Here is a 21,781-nt window from a genome sequence, read left to right as displayed (position 1 = left end):
AGGGAGTAAAAAGGGAGAGCTAGAAAGATAGCATTGCATCACATTACATGGCAATGCAATGCACAGTTGCTGAAGTTGAACCAAAATGAGCTTGTAATCTGGCTTCTGCAACTTTGAACATGAAAAATCCAATGAGGAGAAGAAAAGCAGAGCCAAAGAGTCCATCCCAAAATCCGACAAACAAGCAAAATGAACAAAAAACATTGAATTCAATTCTTTCTGATTTTAGAAACTGCATTAAAGAAGGGGTGCACCGGTCCTGGAGATACTGCAATACCAGGTCAATGCGTGGAGTGGACAGAGCAAGCTCTTTTTCCATCTCCCTGTTCTAAAAATCCATTTAATATATGGTCCCCAGATAGGGGACGTATCAGATATTAAACTGATAAGAACAGATTTTTTTTTTTTTTTTTTTTTTTTTTAAACCATTCAGTTTAGTTTTTTAGCAAACAGTATGAATTTCTCCAAAATTTGCTACTTAAAACTTCTCATCATCATGGTTCTATTTATTTAGCAGTAGTATAAGACGAAATATAATCACAAGGGAACATCCTTTACGTAACACAAATGCAGAAACTTCAAGGAATCACAAAGAAAAAAATCACTGGTATTTGATAAGGTAATGCCACTTTTTAAATTTCCAAATCCCTTCGGCATCTGTGCCACCACCGCCTCTGCTGTCCAACTTATATATCAGGTATAGTCTTGAAAGAATAAGTCTAACACATTCATTCACTGATAAAGATTTCCTTTTGAAAAGTCCAAGGTTCCTTGCATCCCACAAACTCTCCATCACACAAGCCATTATCAACCATAAAATTCTATCTTGAGACCGACTACACGCACCAATTCCAAACATCGCCACACGCCAATCCACAAAATTCACGCCTGCTAAACCCTTACACAATCCACCTACACACTTCCACACACTGTACGCGTACTCACAATCCCACATAACATGCCTCACAGTCTCACAACCACCACATCCCACTCTCGGACACACATCTGTTCTTATCAACTCTCTTTTCTTCTGCACTTCTCTCACAGGTAAAATATTATGTAAAGTCATCCACACAACATCCTTCTGTTTGTTTGACATCCCATACGTATCTAACTTCTTCCATGCATCTGAAACCTCATTCCCTCTCAACCCAACAATATTACACTCTACCTCATTTGCACTCATTCTTTTCACCACATTCTTGGTCATTCTAAAATCATTCATTCCCACACTCAACAAATCATGCTTTCTCACAAATTTCTCAATCACCTCATACCAAACAGGACACTTAAAGGCCACAGGCACACTCGCATCTCTCTTCCTCCAGCATAACCCATACAACATCCATCCAGCAGAATAATTAGCCATAAAAGCACCTTTATTGCCTTTACCCAGCAAAATAACCACAGTCTTAATATAATTAAGGCCTAAAAAAACTTCAATATTGGGAAAGGCCAGCCCACCATGCTGACAAGCCTTAAAAAGGCTCTCCCGCTTCAACTTCTCCATCTTACTACACCACAGGAATGTGAATACCAACTTCTCTATTCTCTTAATTTTCCTGTAAGGAGAAGGAAAAACAGTCGCCACATAAAGCAGGATAGGGAGAATCACTGCTTTGATAATTAATACCTTACCACGCAGAGTCAATTCTCTCATTCGCCAAAAATTCAATTTACGTTCAACCCGCATACCACACTCTTCCCAACTTTCATTCCCTTTTAAGTCATCATTAAATAATACGCCCAAAATCTTGATTGCACCCACTTCACACTTTACACCATCCATACGAATACTACTATCTCCAAAACATTTAAAACTACATTTATTCCAATTTACCCTAAAACCAGACGCACCAACAAAAAAATCCAAAAGCAATTTAATTCTACTCAAAGAAGCCATACTTTCACTCACAACCACAACATCATCCATATAACCTAACACTTTCACATGCTTACCACCACTACCAGGCACCAACAAACCTCTCATCATTTTATCCTGTCTAATCAAACATAACAATGGTTCTATTACACATACAAATAAGACGGGGGACATAGGACACCCCTGCCTTACTCCTGACCTAATCTTCACTTTGTCACACAGCCACCCATTAACCAAGAACTCACTTGACACACAATCATACAATGATTTTACACAATTCACAAATTCTCTAGGAAACCCCATTCTTTCCAGTACTTTAAACAGAAACACATGCGAAACCCTGTCAAACGCCTTCTCAAAATCAATAGCTAAAGTCATACATTTCTGCTTTCTATCCTTGCAATCCCCAATCATATCTCTCAACAATAACAAGTTATCACTCATACTTCTTCCAGGCACTGCACATACTTGGTCCTCCTCCACAACACTACCAATCACTTCACGCATACGATTTGCCAGTAACTTACTGTAGACCTTATAATCCGAATTCAGCAGTGTTATTGGTCTCCAGTTTTCCAAACGTTTCCTCTCACCCTTTTTATACACAAGCACAACCACTCCTTCTTTCATTGATTCACACAACCTACCATTCACCCACATATACTTACATACCTCAGTCAAATCTGTTCCCAAAACTTCCCATGCTTTCACATACAACTCTACAGGTATACCATCTTTCCCAGGAGTCTTACTCTTTTTAGCACTCCACACCACATTCTTCACTTCATCCAGAACTACATCCTCACACAACAGATCACGCTCCTCAGAATCAAGTTTTTTCTCCACACCATTCAGAACATATGACACAAGCCCAGAGTCAATCCATTTCTCATCATACAACTTGCTATAAAACCTATTCACTTCTTTCAGCACATCCTCACCCATACAGTTGGTTCCACTTTCATTCACAACTTCATTCATATCAGTCTTCCTACCATTCATTTTTTTAAAAAAGAACCTCGTACACTTCTCATTTTTCTCCAGGTGCTCAATTTTAGTACGATATATAATTTCCTTTCCTTTCTCATCCAACACACGCTTCAATTCATTCTTAGCCTCAGTAAGTTGATCAGACATCTCCAAACCACTTGCAACACACTTTCTCAACCAGTCAATCCGTCTATTAAGGTCATTAAACCTATTCCTATATCTGGCAGCTTTTCTATAGCCCCACTTTTTGAAGAAAGTTTTAAATTGCACTTTCACCCAGTCCCACCAGTCAAGAACACACACAAAATCCTTCTTACGCATTCTCCATCTTTCATACTTTACATTAAACTCATTCATCACCTCATCATCCTCTAACAGCCTTGCATTCAACTTCCATACCCCACCGCCATACACTTGGTCACCATTCGCACAAAACACGCCTCTCAAACATTCATGGTCCGAAAAAGGTACCTTTTGTTGAGAAAAATCCAAACATACCATATTTTTAGAAAATAACATTAAATCAATTCTGGAATGAATCTCACCACGGTCAGCATGGTATGTCGGCGGTGGTGGCATGCCAAGAACAATAACTGCTGCATCTAAAAAGGAAAAATCACAAATTAAATGGGACAATTTCTTTCCTGTTATGTCACACTTTCCTTCTGTGACACAATTAACGTCCCCAACAAAAATAGTGGGAGATTTCCCTGGAAGAAAAAAACTTAATTTTTCAAGAAGAGCAAGCCGCTCTTCCTTCCCTGTAGGGCAATATAAATTAATAATTCTGACCCGCCACCCTCTATAACTCAAAAATGCAATTAAACATCGGCCCACCTCCACCACAATATAACTATCAATAGAGATTTCTTTATTCCCAACTAATATCCCCACCCCATCATTTTTATTATGATTAGACCCTGACCAGATATGCTGTCCGTAAGGCCAGTCTTTGTCACAAGGAGCATCCTGAATCCCACACTCCTGAAGGCAAAAAACATCAGCACCTAAATGTTTCAGGTAGTCCAGAACAGTTGTTCTTCTGATTTTAGATCTGATCTGCCTTACATTTAGGGACACTACATCCCAACCAGATTGGCAAGACATTAATTAAAGAAAAGAAATACATGACTCAATGTTGATCACACCATACTCATCCATTATCATCAGACTGGGAAAGCACCCCAAAGGTGTTGATGCTCTCAGGGATGCCAAGGTAAGGAGCATCAGGGGAGAAGACATCCTGCGGGTAAATGCGGTCACTTGCAGGACTGTCGCACCCTCCGCTGGCAGGTGAGTACTCTCGTCTGGGTTTTTTATTGGCCAGTTCAGGAGTATCATCATCATCAAAAGACCTCCCAGAAGTAAAGTCTCCTTGGCCACCATCCCTGGCCACCTCTTCGTCTGTAGCACCCCAGGACAATGCAGGGGTTCGAGCAAGAGACACATCCATGTCACCCTCACCACATATTTCGGACTGATGAGGGAGGTCCACATCCAACTCGGAGATCTCCATACTTGGCCCAGCAGGGGCTGGAGGGTCCAACAGGGTCTGGGCCTCACCCACCAGATCTTCAACCTCAGGGGGCTCCGTCTCCTCATTGATCTCTGCAGTAGTCACCTGTGGGGTAACAGCAGGGACAGTAGGCTTACCTTTGGTCACTTCGGAGAAGGACCTAGGCTTGACTTTAGCCTTACAATCCCGAATCACATGTCCTTCCTCCCCGCAGGCATCACATACCACCGGGTTGGAACAATCCTTCGCCAGATGACCGTACTTGTTGCACTTTCTACAGTTTGGCAATTGTTTGCAGAAATCCTGGATATGCCCGAACATGTTGCATCTCCTGCAGAACAATGGCGCCTCGGGAAAAAACAGATATCCAGAGTCTCTTCCAATTGTAAAGTTCAGGGGAGGATAGTGAATACCTCCAGGACCATGAGGGTCTATCCCAAACCTCACAAAGTATTTATACTTCCCAGTCCACAGCCCTTCTCCATTTAAGATTTTATGGGAGAATTGCACAAAAATGCAGTGTCTTCTCAGGAATGCAGTGATATCATCCCGGGAGATAAAGGGGTTGTGCATGAATACTACCACCGGGATATCCCCCTTAGAGTAGAGTACAGTGAAGATAAGTCCATCCAGCTGAGGGTGCTCTGAAAGGACTTGAAGAGTTTTGAAAAGGTTTTGGCAAGCCGCCATAGAAGAAAGCACCAAGACGTACCTATGCTCCCTTCTGAACTCCTGCAAACAGATGATCTCCGACTTCTGGATCTTCAGGATTTCATAGAAAATGGCGTTGACCAGGTATGACAACGAGAAATGGTCCTTCTTCTCCTCAGAGACCTCGATACGGAAAGCATTCTTGACCCGGGGATCCCCGGTCCCAGCAAAGCGAAGCTTGACACCCATGGTCGCTTCAGGAATCGCCTTCTCGTTTCCTCCTCACTCTCCCCCTATAGCAGCATCCAGCTTAAGCCACCGAAGTGGCGATGCTGGAAGGCCGAGGGCTAGTACACAAGGAACCTCTTGTCCAAACACTAGGTCTGAGCCAAAAGGCCGAGAAGCGATAACCAGAATTGGTTTCAAACTACGGAGCCACCCAAGGATCCTAAAAAGTCCATTTGTGGAGATGAGCTCCTGGACTCCCGTTAAGAAGACATGTTGTCAACCTCTAGATCCCTTACATGCCTGCACTTTTCGGCTTGCTGCTGCTGCAATCCACGCGTTTTAGATCTGCATAACTCCACCTCTTTAAACACAGCACCTTCACCCCCTGCTGTTCCCACCCGCCTCAACACCGTTGGAAGGGAGGAGAACCAATTAAGGCGGGGGGTGGGGTGGAACGAGCAGCTGTCTACCCTTAGCAGGAGGGCTCCTGATTACATACCTGTCCTGCTGCTGCTGCTGGCTGTCCAGCAGCAGACTGAAGGTGGCTGCTGCTGTGCACAGGTATATAAAGGCTCAGAGCCTATTATGACACGCGCAGCCAGCGTTCCATTGCCACATTCCATCTACTGCAGGCAGGATACCTGGCTGGCTGAATGTCGCTGAGAAGCTCACAGAGACCGCCATAAGCAACAGTTTAACAGAATGCCACAGACTAATCAACCAAACTTTTTGGGTTGGGTTCTCTTTTATAGTCTGCAGGCATTAAATGAAAGAAGTCAGTGTTCCAGCAGAAGGAGACAACGTTTCAGAAAAGGCATTGTAGCAAACCAAAAAAGAAATTTTAAGCGCAGCAGAGTAACCAGCGCACATACCTGTTAGCTCAGGTGAGTTTAAAAGGCTGCTGTTGATAACAAGGGCATTTGCTAAATAGATGGTGTGTGTGCAACAATATACTGAAAGGTCAATTATATTGTGCAGCTTATCTCACCACCTGTAGTTATTTAGGTGAAAGCTCCAAAATGCTTGCCTAATATGTCTGTTTATCCAAAAGGAAGTAAAAAGGGAGAGCTAGAAAGATAGCATTGCATCACATTACATGGCAATGCAATGCACAGTTGCTGAAGTTGAACCAAAATGAGCTTGTAATCTGGCTTCTGCAACTTTGAACATGAAAAATCCAATGAGGAGAAGAAAAGCAGAGCCAAAGAGTCCATCCCAAAATCCGACAAACAAGCAAAATGAACAAAAAACATTGAATTCAATTCTTTCTGATTTTAGAAACTGCATTAAAGAAGGGGTGCACCGGTCCTGGAGATACTGCAATACCAGGTCAATGCGTGGAGTGGACAGAGCAAGCTCTTTTTCCATCTCCCTGTTCTAAAAATCCATTTAATATATGGTCCCCAGATAGGGGACGTATCAGATATTAAACTGATAAGAACAGATACTACACTTGATCTTAGCCAAAAGGCCGAGAAGCGATAACCAGAATTGGTTTCAAACTACGGAGCCACCCAAGGATCCTAAAAAGTCCATTTGTGGAGATGAGCTCCTGGACTCCCGTTAAGAAGACATGTTGTCAACCTCTAGATCCCTTACATGCCTGCACTTTTCGGCTTGCTGCTGCTGCAATCCACGCGTTTTAGATCTGCATAACTCCACCTCTTTAAACACAGCACCTTCACCCCCTGCTGTTCCCACCCGCCTCAACACCGTTGGAAGGGAGGAGAACCAATTAAGGCGGGGGGTGGGGTGGAACGAGCAGCTGTCTACCCTTAGCAGGAGGGCTCCTGATTACATACCTCTCCTGCTGCTGCTGCTGCTGGCTGTCCAGCAGCAGACTGAAGGTGGCTGCTGCTGTGCACAGGTATATAAAGGCTCAGAGCCTATTATGACACGCGCAGCCAGCGTTCCATTGCCACATTCCATCTACTGCAGGCAGGATACCTGGCTGGCTGAATGTCGCTGAGAAGCTCACAGAGACCGCCATAAGCAACAGTTTAACAGAATGCCACAGACTAATCAACCAAACTTTTTGGGTTGGGTTCTCTTTTATAGTCTGCAGGCATTAAATGAAAGAAGTCAGTGTTCCAGCAGAAGGAGACAACGTTTCAGAAAAGGCATTGTAGCAAACCAAAAAAGAAATTTTAAGCGCAGCAGAGTAACCAGCGCACATACCTGTTAGCTCAGGTGAGTTTAAAAGGCTGCTGTTGATAACAAGGGCATTTGCTAAATAGATGGTGTGTGTGCAACAATATACTGAAAGGTCAATTATATTGTGCAGCTTATCTCACCACCTGTAGTTATTTAGGTGAAAGCTCCAAAATGCTTGCCTAATATGTCTGTTTATCCAAAAGGAAGTAAAAAGGGAGAGCTAGAAAGATAGCATTGCATCACATTACATGGCAATGCAATGCACAGTTGCTGAAGTTGAACCAAAATGAGCTTGTAATCTGGCTTCTGCAACTTTGAACATGAAAAATCCAATGAGGAGAAGAAAAGCAGAGCCAAAGAGTCCATCCCAAAATCCGACAAACAAGCAAAATGAACAAAAAACATTGAATTCAATTCTTTCTGATTTTAGAAACTGCATTAAAGAAGGGGTGCACCGGTCCTGGAGATACTGCAATACCAGGTCAATGCGTGGAGTGGACAGAGCAAGCTCTTTTTCCATCTCCCTGTTCTAAAAATCCATTTAATATATGGTCCCCAGATAGGGGACGTATCAGATATTAAACTGATAAGAACAGATACTACACTTGATCTTAGCCAAAAGGCCGAGAAGCGATAACCAGAATTGGTTTCAAACTACGGAGCCACCCAAGGATCCTAAAAAGTCCATTTGTGGAGATGAGCTCCTGGACTCCCGTTAAGAAGACATGTTGTCAACCTCTAGATCCCTTACATGCCTGCACTTTTCGGCTTGCTGCTGCTGCAATCCACGCATTTTAGATCTGCATAACTCCACCTCTTTAAACACAGCACCTTCACCCCCTGCTGTTCCCACCCGCCTCAACACCGTTGGAAGGGAGGAGAACCAATTAAGGCGGGGGGTGGGGTGGAACGAGCAGCTGTCTACCCTTAGCAGGAGGGCTCCTGATTACATACCTCTCCTGCTGCTGCTGCTGCTGCTGGCTGTCCAGCAGCAGACTGAAGGTGGCTGCTGCTGTGCACAGGTATATAAAGGCTCAGAGCCTATTATGACACGCGCAGCCAGCGTTCCATTGCCACATTCCATCTACTGCAGGCAGGATACCTGGCTGGCTGAATGTCGCTGAGAAGCTCACAGAGACCGCCATAAGCAACAGTTTAACAGAATGCCACAGACTAATCAACCAAACTTTTTGGGTTGGGTTCTCTTTTACAGTCTGCAGGCATTAAATGAAAGAAGTCAGTGTTCCAGCAGAAGGAGACAACGTTTCAGAAAAGGCATTGTAGCAAACCAAAAAAGAAATTTTAAGCGCAGCAGAGTAACCAGCGCACATACCTGTTAGCTCAGGTGAGTTTAAAAGGCTGCTGTTGAGAACAAGGGCATTTGCTAAATAGATGGTGTGTGTGCAACAATATACTGAAAGGTCAATTATATTGTGCAGCTTATCTCACCACCTGTAGTTATTTAGGTGAAAGCTCCAAAATGCTTGCCTAATATGTCTGTTTATCCAAAAGGAAGTAAAAAGGGAGAGCTAGAAAGATAGCATTGCATCACATTACATGGCAATGCAATGCACAGTTGCTGAAGTTGAACCAAAATGAGCTTGTAATCTGGCTTCTGCAACTTTGAACATGAAAAATCCAATGAGGAGAAGAAAAGCAGAGCCAAAGAGTCCATCCCAAAATCCGACAAACAAGCAAAATGAACAAAAAACATTGAATTCAATTCTTTCTGATTTTAGAAACTGCATTAAAGAAGGGGTGCACCGGTCCTGGAGATACTGCAATACCAGGTCAATGCGTGGAGTGGACAGAGCAAGCTCTTTTTCCATCTCCCTGTTCTAAAAATCCATTTAATATATGGTCCCCAGATAGGGGACGTATCAGATATTAAACTGATAAGAACAGATACTACACTTGATCTTAGCCAAAAGGCCGAGAAGCGATAACCAGAATTGGTTTCAAACTACGGAGCCACCCAAGGATCCTAAAAAGTCCATTTGTGGAGATGAGCTCCTGGACTCCCGTTAAGAAGACATGTTGTCAACCTCTAGATCCCTTACATGCCTGCACTTTTCGGCTTGCTGCTGCTGCAATCCACGCGTTTTAGATCTGCATAACTCCACCTCTTTAAACACAGCACCTTCACCCCCTGCTGTTCCCACCCGCCTCAACACCGTTGGAAGGGAGGAGAACCAATTAAGGCGGGGGGTGGGGTGGAACGAGCAGCTGTCTACCCTTAGCAGGAGGGCTCCTGATTACATACCTCTCCTGCTGCTGCTGCTGCTGGCTGTCCAGCAGCAGACTGAAGGTGGCTGCTGCTGTGCACAGGTATATAAAGGCTCAGAGCCTATTATGACACGCGCAGCCAGCGTTCCATTGCCACATTCCATCTACTGCAGGCAGGATACCTGGCTGGCTGAATGTCGCTGAGAAGGTCACAGAGACTGCCATAAGCAACAGTTTAACAGAATGCCACAGACTAATCAACCAAACTTTTTGGGTTGGGTTCTCTTTTATAGTCTGCAGGCATTAAATGAAAGAAGTCAGTGTTCCAGCAGAAGGAGACAACGTTTCAGAAAAGGCATTGTAGCAAACCAAAAAAGAAATTTTAAGCGCAGCAGAGTAACCAGCGCACATACCTGTTAGCTCAGGTGAGTTTAAAAGGCTGCTGTTGATAACAAGGGCATTTGCTAAATAGATGGTGTGTGTGCAACAATATACTGAAAGGTCAATTATATTGTGCAGCTTATCTCACCACCTGTAGTTATTTAGGTGAAAGCTCCAAAATGCTTGCCTAATATGTCTGTTTATCCAAAAGGAAGTAAAAAGGGAGAGCTAGAAAGATAGCATTGCATCACATTACATGGCAATGCAATGCACAGTTGCTGAAGTTGAACCAAAATGAGCTTGTAATCTGGCTTCTGCAACTTTGAACATGAAAAATCCAATGAGGAGAAGAAAAGCAAAGCCAAAGAGTCCATCCCAAAATCCGACAAACAAGCAAAATGAACAAAAAACATTGAATTCAATTCTTTCTGATTTTAGAAACTGCATTAAAGAAGGGGTGCACCGGTCCTGGAGATACTGCAATACCAGGTCAATGCGTGGAGTGGACAGAGCAAGCTCTTTTTCCATCTCCCTGTTCTAAAAATCCATTTAATATATGGTCCCCAGATAGGGGACGTATCAGATATTAAACTGATAAGAACAGATACTACACTTGATCTTAGCCAAAAGGCCGAGAAGCGATAACCAGAATTGGTTTCAAACTACGGAGCCACCCAAGGATCCTGAAAAGTCCATTTGTGGAGATGAGCTCCTGGACTCCCGTTAAGAAGACATGTTGTCAACCTCTAGATCCCTTACATGCCTGCACTTTTCGGCTTGCTGCTGCTGCAATCCACGCGTTTTAGATCTGCATAACTCCACCTCTTTAAACACAGCACCTTCACCCCCTGCTGTTCCCACCCGCCTCAACACCGTTGGAAGGGAGGAGAACCAATTAAGGCGGGGGGTGGGGTGGAACGAGCAGCTGTCTACCCTTAGCAGGAGGGCTCCTGATTACATACCTCTCCTGCTGCTGCTGCTGCTGGCTGTCCAGCAGCAGACTGAAGGTGGCTGCTGCTGTGCACAGGTATATAAAGGCTCAGAGCCTATTATGACACGCGCAGCCAGCGTTCCATTGCCACATTCCATCTACTGCAGGCAGGATACCTGGCTGGCTGAATGTCGCTGAGAAGCTCACAGAGACCGCCATAAGCAACAGTTTAACAGAATGCCACAGACTAATCAACCAAACTTTTTGGGTTGGGTTCTCTTTTATAGTCTGCAGGCATTAAATGAAAGAAGTCAGTGTTCCAGCAGAAGGAGACAACGTTTCAGAAAAGGCATTGTAGCAAACCAAAAAAGAAATTTTAAGCGCAGCAGAGTAACCAGCGCACATACCTGTTAGCTCAGGTGAGTTTAAAAGGCTGCTGTTGATAACAAGGGCATTTGCTAAATAGATGGTGTGTGTGCAACAATATACTGAAAGGTCAATTATATTGTGCAGCTTATCTCACCACCTGTAGTTATTTAGGTGAAAGCTCCAAAATGCTTGCCTAATATGTCTGTTTATCCAAAAGGAAGTAAAAAGGGAGAGCTAGAAAGATAGCATTGCATCACATTACATGGCAATGCAATGCACAGTTGCTGAAGTTGAACCAAAATGAGCTTGTAATCTGGCTTCTGCAACTTTGAACATGAAAAATCCAATGAGAAGAAGAAAAGCAAAGCCAAAGAGTCCATCCCAAAATCCGACAAACAAGCAAAATGAACAAAAAACATTGAATTCAATTCTTTCTGATTTTAGAAACTGCATTAAAGAAGGGGTGCACCGGTCCTGGAGATACTGCAATACCAGGTCAATGCGTGGAGTGGACAGAGCAAGCTCTTTTTCCATCTCCCTGTTCTAAAAATCCATTTAATATATGGTCCCCAGATAGGGGACGTATCAGATATTAAACTGATAAGAACAGATACTACACTTGATCTTAGCCAAAAGGCCGAGAAGCGATAACCAGAATTGGTTTCAAACTACGGAGCCACCCAAGGATCCTGAAAAGTCCATTTGTGGAGATGAGCTCCTGGACTCCCGTTAAGAAGACATGTTGTCAACCTCTAGATCCCTTACATGCCTGCACTTTTCGGCTTGCTGCTGCTGCAATCCACGCGTTTTAGATCTGCATAACTCCACCTCTTTAAACACAGCACCTTCACCCCCTGCTGTTCCCACCCGCCTCAACACCGTTGGAAGGGAGGAGAACCAATTAAGGCGGGGGGTGGGGTGGAACGAGCAGCTGTCTACCCTTAGCAGGAGGGCTCCTGATTACATACCTCTCCTGCTGCTGCTGCTGCTGGCTGTCCAGCAGCAGACTGAAGGTGGCTGCTGCTGTGCACAGGTATATAAAGGCTCAGAGCCTATTATGACACGCGCAGCCAGCGTTCCATTGCCACATTCCATCTACTGCAGGCAGGATACCTGGCTGGCTGAATGTCGCTGAGAAGCTCACAGAGACCGCCATAAGCAACAGTTTAACAGAATGCCACAGACTAATCAACCAAACTTTTTGGGTTGGGTTCTCTTTTATAGTCTGCAGGCATTAAATGAAAGAAGTCAGTGTTCCAGCAGAAGGAGACAACGTTTCAGAAAAGGCATTGTAGCAAACCAAAAAAGAAATTTTAAGCGCAGCAGAGTAACCAGCGCACATACCTGTTAGCTCAGGTGAGTTTAAAAGGCTGCTGTTGATAACAAGGGCATTTGCTAAATAGATGGTGTGTGTGCAACAATATACTGAAAGGTCAATTATATTGTGCAGCTTATCTCACCACCTGTAGTTATTTAGGTGAAAGCTCCAAAATGCTTGCCTAATATGTCTGTTTATCCAAAAGGAAGTAAAAAGGGAGAGCTAGAAAGATAGCATTGCATCACATTACATGGCAATGCAATGCACAGTTGCTGAAGTTGAACCAAAATGAGCTTGTAATCTGGCTTCTGCAACTTTGAACATGAAAAATCCAATGAGGAGAAGAAAAGCAGAGCCAAAGAGTCCATCCCAAAATCCGACAAACAAGCAAAATGAACAAAAAACATTGAATTCAATTCTTTCTGATTTTAGAAACTGCATTAAAGAAGGGGTGCACCGGTCCTGGAGATACTGCAATACCAGGTCAATGCGTGGAGTGGACAGAGCAAGCTCTTTTTCCATCTCCCTGTTCTAAAAATCCATTTAATATATGGTCCCCAGATAGGGGACGTATCAGATATTAAACTGATAAGAACAGATTTTTTGATTGAATATATCTTTTATTAGCACAAAAAATAAGTTAACAGACAGTGTACAGTGCCGCAGCCCAGTACACACAGAATTCTACATCATATTTACATAGCATGAGGATACGACGCACTAACTAGACACATCACACCCCTATGCTACACAAAACACTCAATCTGAAAGAAAAAGCATATCAATCAATACAGTACAACGAACCGTGATAAGGGATGGGGATTGGGAAAAAGGGGATGGGGAGGGGAAAATCACAGGCCCGAAGCTTTATTGAAAGACAAGACACATAAGGGGAGAGGGGGAGGAGGGGTTTAGTCCTCGTCCTCGTCCTCCGGACCGTCCATGATGGAATAGTCTCTGAGCAGGCTGTGGATCAGCCTGCGGCAGTCCTGGATGGACATCCTCTCCCTCCTCAAGATGAGCCGGTTCCTGGCGACCCAAACGGCATCCTTGAAGCAGTTCATAAGGCGCCAAGCTTCCTGGATGGCTCCGACGGTATGAACCCCAGGGAAGAGTCCGTAAAGCACAGAATGGTGCGATAGGCTCGCCCTGGGGACAGAGTTCCTCAGGTCGTCCTCAAGTGCAGTCAATAGGCGCTGTGCAAATCCGCAGTCCCAAAAAGTGTGCAAAGATGTTTCCTCCACGAAGGGGCACTTTGGGCAGTACCGGGTCTTGCACAGGTTCCGGGCATGCATGAATGACCGGACGGGCAGTCCGCCCTGAATCGCCATCCACGACAAGTCCTTGTGCCCGTTGGTCAGCCTGTCAGACGACACATTTGTCCACACAGTCTCCAGCGTGTCCTGGTGAAGTCCTGTGATGTTCTCCACGTCATCCTTGGCTCTGATTAGCTTGTGGATAGTTTTGGGCTTCCACAAGTCGGGCTTGAGTCCCTCCAGTTGATGCTCCCCCACAAATCGAACGACGTCTCCGTAGAACCATGGCGTCGTCCAGTTGTAGGGGAAGGAGCTGTCCCACTTGTCCCAGCTGAGTCGCCTCCAAAGAGGAAGCAGGAAGAAGCGAGACATGGACCTGCCCGCGGAGCCATTCTTGACTTGCAAAGTCCGGCGGACACAATCACACACAAAAGAGGATCGCAGGAGGGTGGGGATATCTGGAACGCCCTTCCCACCCTTGCGAGGCTCCTTGTACATGATGGCCCGCCTGACTCTGTCCATCTTGGATCCCCAGACAAAGTGAAACACTGTCCTGGTAATGGCCCTGCACACAGTGACGTGTGGGGGCCAGGCCTGCGCCGTGTACTGCAAGACGGGCAGGACCTCATTACGCAGGACGAGTGCCTTACCCTCACAAGTGAGGTGTCTGAGGCTCCAGAGTCCGATCCGTTGCTTCACCTTGGCCAAGCGTTCTTGCCAGGACTTGAGGGCCGCTCCTTCCTTCCCGAACCAGACTCCCAGCACCTTGAGGAAATCCGGTTGAATGTTGAAGGGGAAGGGGGCGGAGGAGGCCGGCTGCCAATCCCCGAAGAGCATGGCTTCCGACTTCCTGCAGTTGACTTTGGCCCCTGAAGCCCGGCCGAACCTCTCACACGTCTGGACGAGGGCGTCGACTGAACCACGATCAGCGCAGAAGACGGTGACGTCGTCCATGTAGAGCGAGCACTTGACCTCGTGTCGTCCCGGACCCGGTGCGGTGATCCCTCTGATCTCTCCATTCTGCCGGATAGCCTCTGCGAAGAGTTCTATAACACAAACAAAAAGAAGAGGTGATAGAGGGCAGCCTTGTCTGACCCCAGAGAGGACAGGGAAGGGGTCAGTCTTCCAGCCGTTCACCAACACCGAGCTGTGGATATCAAAATACATCAGACGGACATACGAACAAAACATGTTACCCAAACCTAACCGGTGCAGAGCTCGGCCCATGAACTCGTGGGAAACCCGGTCGAAGGCCTTCTCCTGATCCAAGGAGACCAGGGCCGCGTGTGCGCGGCGGACCTTGATGTACTCGACCGTGTCCCGCACGAGAGCGAGGCTGTCTGCGATGCGACGTCCAGGGATGCCGCAGGTCTGGTCCGGGTGGATGATCCGTCCGATGACCGTCTTAAGTCGTGTCGCCATCGTCTTGGCCAGGATCTTGTAGTCCACGTTGAGCAGAGTGATGGGACGCCAATTCCTCAGGTCGCACCTCTCTCCCTTCCGCTTGTACAGGATCGTGACCATTCCTTCCCTCAAAGATGGAGGCATTCTACCCTCCACCACCATCTCCTCGTACAGGTCCAACAGGTCCGGACAGATGAGGTCTCCCAGCGCTACATAGAGCTCCGCTGGAAGACCATCACTGCCCGGGGTCCTGCCGGTCCTAAAGGATTTAGCGGCAGAGAGCAATTCGCCCACCATCAGAGGTTTGTCCAAGGCTGCCGTGCCTGCAGGATCAAGATGGTTAGTGATACCTGACAGGAACTTATCAGCAGCGTCGGGGTCGGTAGTCTTGTGGGAGTAGAGTTCGCTGTAGAAGTCGCTGACGACCCTCATCACGTCCTCCTTCCCACGTCGCATGTTTCCGCTCTCGTCTCGCAGCTCGTTCAGGGGCGTGTGACCGGCATGAAGTTTCCTGAAAAAGAATGAGTTACATTTCTCACCCTTCTCCAGATTCTCCACTTTGGAACGGAAGATGATTCGCTTGGACTCCTCCTCAAAGTGCCTTTTCAGGCTCTTCTTGGTCTCCTCCAGCTCCTCCCTCACATCCCAGCCGCAGTGAAGAAGGTCCTGCAGCGACCGCAGCTCGCGCTGCAGCCCTCTGAAGTCCCTCCTCTTCTCACACTCCTGTTGTCGACCCTTGGCCTGAAAGAAACAGCGAAACTCAAGTTTAACATATTCCCACCAATCAGAGACTGTTTGGAAGCTACCCTTGTAGGACTGCCACATTGCGTAGGCTGCTCTCAGCTCCTCCACGACTTCATCCTGAGCCAGCAGAGCACAATTCAGCTTCCAGGAGCCGGGGCCGGACGGAAAACCGTCGCCGAGGACACCTTGTAAGTGAATGGCTCTGTGGTCGGAGAAGAAGCAGGAGACCATCGAGTGCCTACTCTGCCTGACTGCCCGAGAGGTGAACACAAAGTCAATCCTGGAGCGGAGTGAGCCATCGGGTCGGCTCCACGAATAGTTCGTGGAGCCTCTCCCCATGGAGCCCACCACGTCCTGAAGAGAGGCCTCGGTTACCATCTCGATGAGCAGCTTGGACGTGATGTCCAACTTGGCAGATGTGCCAGAACTACGACCGTCCTCCTCGATGGGGTAGTTGAAATCCCCGGCCATCACTAAGGTCCTGGTGGTGGCAAGCTGAAGCCGCAGGGTCTGGAAAAGCTCCAAACGCTCATTCTTCAGTGGGGACGCATACACGTTGATGAACCTGACAGGTTCTCCCGCCCAGTTGCCATCTACAACAAGAGCCCTGCCGCAGATGAGCTCCTGGACGGACTCAAGCGTGAATGCGCCCCCCCTGATCAGAATTGCGACCCCCGCAGACTTGCAGTCACCCCCACCGGACCAGTAGGATGGACCGTGGGACCACTCCCTGGCCAGACGTTTGAAGGACCTAGAGGAGGGAAGGGAACATTCCTGCAACATATAAACATCACACAACTGGGAAGTAAGGAAGGCATAAATAGTCTGACGTCTGAACTTGTCCTTGATGCTCCTGACATTAATGGAAAATAAGTTAATATTAGCCATCATGTAGGGAAAAAAGAAAAAGTTAGCACAGGCAATACACCTTAGTTACCACTCCGGTCGGGTGGTCCCTCGTCGGTGTTGACTGCTGGTGACGGGATCACCAGCAGGCCCTCTTCCTCCATCTGGTCAAGCAGCGCGGCCTCAATTTCGGCGACCTCCAGTTCCTCCTCTTCTGGCTCGGCCACCAGGGTCTCAACCATGTGCTCCATCTCTTCTGGCTCAGGGAGGGTATCCTCCTTTTCGCCTACGAAATCCAGAATCTTCTTTTTGGAGGATTCAGTAGCAGGGCTGTCCTCCACCTTCCTCTTTCCCCGGGTTGGAACTGGGGAGACAAGAAGGGGAAAATCCTCCTCGGAATAGATAGCGGCGGGTGGAGGAAAGGTTAATTCCACCGCTACCATGGTCTGGGGAGGGAGAGTGGCTGCCGGGGCAGGGGAAAGGACACCTGCTGAGGAGTAGGGGAAGGAGGAAGAGGAAGTGGAATCCTCAGCAGGGGTGGCCGGGGTGGGGGGGGATTGGACGGGGGTGGCAGGGGGAGGGATCGAGAGAGGGGTGACAGAACTCTTACCCTCCTTTGACTTTTTCTTCTGCTTCGGAGCTGCTGGGACCATCGCTGGGGCTTTGGCCACCGACTCCTTGACCGCTTTGGCCTTGGTCGTCTCGGCCTTGGCCGCTGGGGCCTTGGTTGTCGCGTCCTTGACCTTCACAGGCCTGGTCGTCGGGGCCTTGTCCTTCGTAGCTGGGGTCGTCGCAACCACCGATGCCCAGGATCTCTCACGCCTGGGGCAATCCTTGTACAGATGAGCCGCCAGCCCACACAGGTTGCAGGACGTCTTCTTCGGGCAGTCCTTCGAGCTGTGTCCCGTCACTCGACAAATCCTGCAGGCATCCTCCTTGCAGTCCTTCATCTCGTGGCCGTTCTTGCCGCATCTCCTGCAGTTCCGCGGCATGTCCGGGTAATAGATGAGGCCGTAGGAGTTGCCCAGGGAGAATGTCGGGGGCAGGTGCCGAAGTCCGTCTGAGTACGCCAGGTCCCTGTGAAGTCTAACGGTCACCGACCACTTACCTGTCCAGAAGCCGAGTCCATTCAGGATGTGAGAGGGTTCCTTCACAACCAAACAGAAGCGTCTCAGGAAGGTACAGATGTCTTGGCCTGGGGTGTGCGGGTTGCGCATGGAGACCGTGATCCTCCTTTCATCCCTCTGGATAGGGCAGCTACCTGTAAAGGCAGAGAAAGAATTATCCGGTCCTTTTGCGCTTACCATTTCCCAGAACCTCCTGCAGGTGTTCACAGTGGCGAAGGTGACGAAGAAGATCCCCGTCAAGAAGGTCTGGATGCTGAGGGTGTCCGACCTGGAGAAGCCTCGATCCAGCAGCATCTTCTGGCAGAACACGTCCGAGGACATGTCCGGCACCCTCCCATCCACTTCCTTCAGCTTCAGGGCCACCGTCTGCCGCATCCATGGCTCCAGGGCTGGAGCTTCGTGGCGGGGCTTCTGGGGTCCCTTCTGCTGGCCAGTCGTGGAGGCAGAGTCCTTGGGGTCAGAATCGGCTCCTGGCTGGGCCCTCCTGGCTGTCCCCAGCTCCAGGCTCTTCTTTTCGGCCTTCCTCGCAGCGCTTGCCATGGCTTTCCTCCTGCAGTTACTTCTTGGAGCTGGATCTGGAACTCTTCCCGGAATGGGTGGAGCTATGCAGATTCTTCTCCCGTCGTGTTCTGGACAAATTCCCCGAAAGGTCTTTGTCTCGATGATTTTCTTCCTCGAAGATTCCACAGGACAGCCCGATTCTTCTCCGAGTCTTCGTCTTCTTCTGGATTCTTTAGAGCTTCTTCCTCCCACCGATATCCGCCTTCGTTCTCTGATGTCAGCTGGGCTCCGAAGCTCTTCTCCTTCCGAGTTCGATCGCTCTCGTCAAGTGTAGATCGTAGCTCTTGTGTTCTTAAAAGAACAGATACTACACTTGATCTTAGCCAAAAGGCCGAGAAGCGATAACCAGAATTGGTTTCAAACTACGGAGCCACCCAAGGATCCTAAAAAGTCCATTTGTGGAGATGAGCTCCTGGACTCCCGTTAAGAAGACATGTTGTCAACCTCTAGATCCCTTACATGCCTGCACTTTTCGGCTTGCTGCTGCTGCAATCCACGCGTTTTAGATCTGCATAACTCCACCTCTTTAAACACAGCACCTTCACCCCCTGCTGTTCCCACCCGCCTCAACACCGTTGGAAGGGAGGAGAACCAATTAAGGCGGGGGGTGGGGTGGAACGAGCAGCTGTCTACCCTTAGCAGGAGGGCTCCTGATTACATACCTCTCCTGCTGCTGCTGCTGCTGGCTGTCCAGCAGCAGACTGAAGGTGGCTGCTGCTGTGCACAGGTATATAAAGGCTCAGAGCCTATTATGACACGCGCAGCCAGCGTTCCATTGCCACATTCCATCTACTGCAGGCAGGATACCTGGCTGGCTGAATGTCGCTGAGAAGCTCACAGAGACCGCCATAAGCAACAGTTTAACAGAATGCCACAGACTAATCAACCAAACTTTTTGGGTTGGGTTCTCTTTTATAGTCTGCAGGCATTAAATGAAAGAAGTCAGTGTTCCAGCAGAAGGAGACAACGTTTCAGAAAAGGCATTGTAGCAAACCAAAAAAGAAATTTTAAGCGCAGCAGAGTAACCAGCGCACATACCTGTTAGCTCAGGTGAGTTTAAAAGGCTGCTGTTGATAACAAGGGCATTTGCTAAATAGATGGTGTGTGTGCAACAATATACTGAAAGGTCAATTATATTGTGCAGCTTATCTCACCACCTGTAGTTATTTAGGTGAAAGCTCCAAAATGCTTGCCTAATATGTCTGTTTATCCAAAAGGAAGTAAAAAGGGAGAGCTAGAAAGATAGCATTGCATCACATTACATGGCAATGCAATGCACAGTTGCTGAAGTTGAACCAAAATGAGCTTGTAATCTGGCTTCTGCAACTTTGAACATGAAAAATCCAATGAGGAGAAGAAAAGCAGAGCCAAAGAGTCCATCCTAAAATCCGACAAACAAGCAAAATGAACAAAAAACATTGAATTCAATTCTTTCTGATTTTAGAAACTGCATTAAAGAAGGGGTGCACCGGTCCTGGAGATACTGCAATACCAGGTCAATGCGTGGAGTGGACAGAGCAAGCTCTTTTTCCATCTCCCTGTTCTAAAAATCCATTTAATATATGGTCCCCAGATAGGGGACGTATCAGATATTAAACTGATAAGAACAGATACTACACTTGATCTTAGCCAAAAGGCCGAGAAGCGATAACCAGAATTGGTTTCAAACTACGGAGCCACCCAAGGATCCTAAAAAGTCCATTTGTGGAGATGAGCTCCTGGACTCCCGTTAAGAAGACATGTTGTCAACCTCTAGATCCCTTACATGCCTGCACTTTTCGGCTTGCTGCTGCTGCAATCCACGCGTTTTAGATCTGCATAACTCCACCTCTTTAAACACAGCACCTTCACCCCCTGCTGTTCCCACCCGCCTCAACACCGTTGGAAGGGAGGAGAACCAATTAAGGCGGGGGGTGGGGTGGAACGAGCAGCTGTCTACCCTTAGCAGGAGGGCTCCTGATTACATACCTCTCCTGCTGCTGCTGCTGCTGGCTGTCCAGCAGCAGACTGAAGGTGGCTGCTGCTGTGCACAGGTATATAAAGGCTCAGAGCCTATTATGACACGCGCAGCCAGCGTTCCATTGCCACATTCCATCTACTGCAGGCAGGATACCTGGCTGGCTGAATGTCGCTGAGAAGCTCACAGAGACCGCCATAAGCAACAGTTTAACAGAATGCCACAGACTAATCAACCAAACTTTTTGGGTTGGGTTCTCTTTTATAGTCTGCAGGCATTAAATGAAAGAAGTCAGTGTTCCAGCAGAAGGAGACAACGTTTCAGAAAAGGCATTGTAGCAAACCAAAAAAGAAATTTTAAGCGCAGCAGAGTAACCAGCGCACATACCTGTTAGCTCAGGTGAGTTTAAAAGGCTGCTGTTGATAACAAGGGCATTTGCTAAATAGATGGTGTGTGTGCAACAATATACTGAAAGGTCAATTATATTGTGCAGCTTATCTCACCACCTGTAGTTATTTAGGTGAAAGCTCCAAAATGCTTGCCTAATATGTCTGTTTATCCAAAAGGAAGTAAAAAGGGAGAGCTAGAAAGATAGCATTGCATCACATTACATGGCAATGCAATGCACAGTTGCTGAAGTTGAACCAAAATGAGCTTGTAATCTGGCTTCTGCAACTTTGAACATGAAAAATCCAATGAGGAGAAGAAAAGCAGAGCCAAAGAGTCCATCCCAAAATCCGACAAACAAGCAAAATGAACAAAAAACATTGAATTCAATTCTTTCTGATTTTAGAAACTGCATTAAAGAAGGGGTGCACCGGTCCTGGAGATACTGCAATACCAGGTCAATGCGTGGAGTGGACAGAGCAAGCTCTTTTTCCATCTCCCTGTTCTAAAAATCCATTTAATATATGGTCCCCAGATAGGGGACGTATCAGATATTAAACTGATAAGAACAGATACTACACTTGATCTTAGCCAAAAGGCCGAGAAGCGATAACCAGAATTGGTTTCAAACTACGGAGCCACCCAAGGATCCTAAAAAGTCCATTTGTGGAGATGAGCTCCTGGACTCCCGTTAAGAAGACATGTTGTCAACCTCTAGATCCCTTACATGCCTGCACTTTTCGGCTTGCTGCTGCTGCAATCCACGCGTTTTAGATCTGCATAACTCCACCTCTTTAAACACAGCACCTTCACCCCCTGCTGTTCCCACCCGCCTCAACACCGTTGGAAGGGA

The 21,781-nt window shown here is 47.1% G+C and overlaps 8 non-coding genes and 2 pseudogenes across 8 annotated transcripts; all 10 read right to left on the bottom strand.

Annotated features, from left to right (window-relative positions):
- Window positions 1–243: 243 nt before the first annotated feature.
- On the bottom strand, window positions 244–456 carry LOC141198790 (U2 spliceosomal RNA; annotated as a pseudogene).
- A 6,103-nt stretch (window positions 457–6,559) lies between these two features.
- LOC141198853 (U2 spliceosomal RNA) lies at window positions 6,560–6,750 on the bottom strand. Its single transcript, XR_012270623.1, has one exon. It is a non-coding gene; the product is annotated as a U2 spliceosomal RNA (small nuclear RNA).
- Window positions 6,751–7,865: 1,115 nt separating this feature from the next.
- On the bottom strand, window positions 7,866–8,056 carry LOC141198852 (U2 spliceosomal RNA). Its single transcript, XR_012270622.1, has one exon. It is a non-coding gene; the product is annotated as a U2 spliceosomal RNA (small nuclear RNA).
- Window positions 8,057–9,174: 1,118 nt separating this feature from the next.
- On the bottom strand, window positions 9,175–9,365 carry LOC141198851 (U2 spliceosomal RNA). The gene has a single exon (XR_012270621.1). It is a non-coding gene; the product is annotated as a U2 spliceosomal RNA (small nuclear RNA).
- Window positions 9,366–10,480: 1,115 nt separating this feature from the next.
- LOC141198849 (U2 spliceosomal RNA) lies at window positions 10,481–10,671 on the bottom strand. The gene has a single exon (XR_012270619.1). It is a non-coding gene; the product is annotated as a U2 spliceosomal RNA (small nuclear RNA).
- A 1,115-nt stretch (window positions 10,672–11,786) lies between these two features.
- On the bottom strand, window positions 11,787–11,977 carry LOC141198848 (U2 spliceosomal RNA). Its single transcript, XR_012270618.1, has one exon. It is a non-coding gene; the product is annotated as a U2 spliceosomal RNA (small nuclear RNA).
- A 1,115-nt stretch (window positions 11,978–13,092) lies between these two features.
- On the bottom strand, window positions 13,093–13,285 carry LOC141198777 (U2 spliceosomal RNA). Its single transcript, XR_012270567.1, has one exon. It is a non-coding gene; the product is annotated as a U2 spliceosomal RNA (small nuclear RNA).
- Window positions 13,286–18,849: 5,564 nt separating this feature from the next.
- LOC141198813 (U2 spliceosomal RNA) lies at window positions 18,850–18,927 on the bottom strand (annotated as a pseudogene).
- Window positions 18,928–20,042: 1,115 nt separating this feature from the next.
- LOC141198847 (U2 spliceosomal RNA) lies at window positions 20,043–20,233 on the bottom strand. Its single transcript, XR_012270617.1, has one exon. It is a non-coding gene; the product is annotated as a U2 spliceosomal RNA (small nuclear RNA).
- A 1,115-nt stretch (window positions 20,234–21,348) lies between these two features.
- On the bottom strand, window positions 21,349–21,539 carry LOC141198846 (U2 spliceosomal RNA). Its single transcript, XR_012270616.1, has one exon. It is a non-coding gene; the product is annotated as a U2 spliceosomal RNA (small nuclear RNA).
- Between the last annotated feature and the right edge of the window lie 242 nt (window positions 21,540–21,781).

This window comes from Phyllobates terribilis, unplaced genomic scaffold (assembly GCF_046119375.1).
Source record: "Phyllobates terribilis strain yellow unplaced genomic scaffold, ASM4611937v1 Scaffold_106__1_contigs__length_5700502, whole genome shotgun sequence".
Classification (NCBI taxonomy): domain Eukaryota; kingdom Metazoa; phylum Chordata; class Amphibia; order Anura; family Dendrobatidae; genus Phyllobates; species Phyllobates terribilis.
Note: the sequence above shows the minus strand (reverse complement) of the source record. Positions and strands in the feature narration are given on the sequence as shown.